A 2,500-nucleotide genomic window follows, 5' to 3' on the forward strand; every position below is an offset into this window, starting at 1 on the left:
CAAACCGTATCAATCCACCCGTTCCGCCTGCTGTCTCTCACTGCCCCCCCCCCTCCCCCCCCCCTGCCTTTAACAGCCCCTCCCACTAGGTTTCCCGTAAATGTCTGTGGCTTACTTCCTCATTCTCCTTCGGGTGCCCCCGGCAGAGAGGAGGAATCACATGACCACCACCACCCCCCCCCCCCTACTGCTTCTGCTTCCTGTTTCCTCTCACATCCTGCAATCTGACACCGGGTCCGCAGTGACCCAGAGCGCTGTTCTGATGCGAAACTCCTCCCCCACGACCGCGCGCCATAACCCCCCCCCCCCCCCCGGCCCCCCCAATCCTCCACCCCTCCCTGCCTGTATTCAGATCGATTCAGCCTCATTTTCCTTCACTCTGCATTTAATGCGTAAATGCAGAAAAAGGTTCGCGCTGCCGCTGTTGTTATTCACACTCTTTTAGTTCCGCATGCGTTTGATACATTTTTTCATGTCCATAATTACCCCGAGTTACCTGAATATTTGAGGCGCGCAATTAACTGTGTAAATGTATGTAAATCCTTGTAAGTAATGTGAGGGGCGGCTGCTTGGCGGGGGGCAAGGGGGGGTTGTGTACTGTTTAAGGGAAGCGATGTACACATGTGTGGGGGAGGCAGCCGCAGTGGAAAAACTGGAATGGGAAGTATGTAAGCGATATGCTAACTGAACTACAGAGGCCGGGCTGGGAGTATTGTAACACACTGACTCACACTAGCTTCCCTAAACTTTGCGCTAAGCCTCCGTTTTTTTTTTTTTTGGCTTTCTTTTTCCACTGGTGTTTGAGTGAATCTGCAAGTTCTGCTCTCACACACTCACAGTTCTCAGAATGCAGAACGGTGATGTAATTCTTATACCTAGTTTATTTAATAAATAAACATAGCATAATTAAGCAATACAGCACAGGAGGCCGTGCTGTATCTTGAATACTGTCATGACTGCAAGGGGTGTTGTTGGGCACAAAATACAGAAACAGTTCATTGACGATACAATATTATTAATTTTCTAATGATTTTTAATGATTTTTGTGTGTGTGTGTGTGCAGAGTGACACTGTTTACAAACGCAAGTGCTTGAATTAAGCTGTTTCTGTTTCGGATTTACAGTCACAGTAAATCAGGCCTGTCCCAGCCGAGCAGCAATCCAGGATGGAAACGGCCCGTCTTGTAACCATGGCCTGCGTTACCTCTGCCCCACATTTTGAAATGGAGACGCAGCAGCGGTGGCGAGAACGGAGCTCTCAACCGCCACAGAAAAAAAAATAACTAAATGCATTTTGACATGAATGACTCCGCAAGCGCCACGTGTTTCGCGTGTCAGGTGACTCATTCTTCCAGCCGCGCGGCGTGGTCTGAGAAAGGAGAACCGGGCCTGTCTGTGGTCGGTCTCGTTTTCGGTGTTGCCAGTAAAACCCGAATCGCTCACGGTGTGTCGCTTAGGATAAGAGCGTCTGCTAAATGTAACGTAACGTGATGCAACCCAACATGCTCCTTCTCGGCTCAAGCTAACTTTGATGACACGAAAGCTGAATGGCGGCGAATCAGAGCATGGAATTATCGGAATAATAATTGCTAATTTCATGCTTTGAGCCTAAGACTGGAACGGGATGTTCAGCTCAGCACAACCAATCAGAAAGCAGAGAACAGGAAGTGACCTCTGACCTACGTGGTGCCGGTTTTCGGGATTGACACTCGGCCCGTTCTCTCGACTTCCTCCCAGGACCCCCAGTGCCCCCCCCCCCCCCCCCCCACCCCCCCGCCCCACACTCTGTACCCCACCACCCTAACTCTCCCACTCCACTTAACTTCATAGAACAATAGAACACAACGTTTTGGGAAGTGACAGCAACCTTCTATAACCGCACGTTGCTCAATATGAACCTGACAGCATAACAAGCCTTGATTATGCGGTGTCATTGAAGTCACACGCACACAACTTTTCACCCGCACCAGCAAATACCTCTTCTAATCTCTTCAAGCGTAGCGTCCAAAGGACAGATCAGTTGGGGGTAACAGAGCAAAGTTTGTTTGTAAGACGTGCGTCATCGTGTGTTGTGCTATCCACATATAAATATCTGTGTCGATGGTTAAGTCATCATTGAAACTAAATGGTCCCGATGGGTGCATGAAGATATTAAATAAGCTAAGACTAGATAAGGGAATCTGCTTCATGGAGTGTGATATCTTTCAGAGGCAGGGGGAAGCTTTGTGCAGCTGGTTCTGTCAGTGTCGTGACTGTGTTCACCAAATCTAAAGACTTCCGGTACATTCTATAAAATCAATCATTTAGGGTGCTTTGGTTTCCTCTCACAGTCCAAAGACGTGCAGTTTAGGTTAATCGGTGACTCTAAATTGCCCCTCGTTATGAGTACATGAGTGAATGGAGTGTGTGCACTGCGATGGACTAGCACGCTGTCCAGGGTGTATCCCTGCCGCTCACCCAATGCATGCTGGGACAGGCTCCAGCACCCACCGCGACCCTGA

Source organism: Anguilla anguilla, chromosome 11, assembly GCF_013347855.1.
Source record: "Anguilla anguilla isolate fAngAng1 chromosome 11, fAngAng1.pri, whole genome shotgun sequence".
Classification (NCBI taxonomy): Eukaryota; Metazoa; Chordata; class Actinopteri; order Anguilliformes; family Anguillidae; genus Anguilla; species Anguilla anguilla.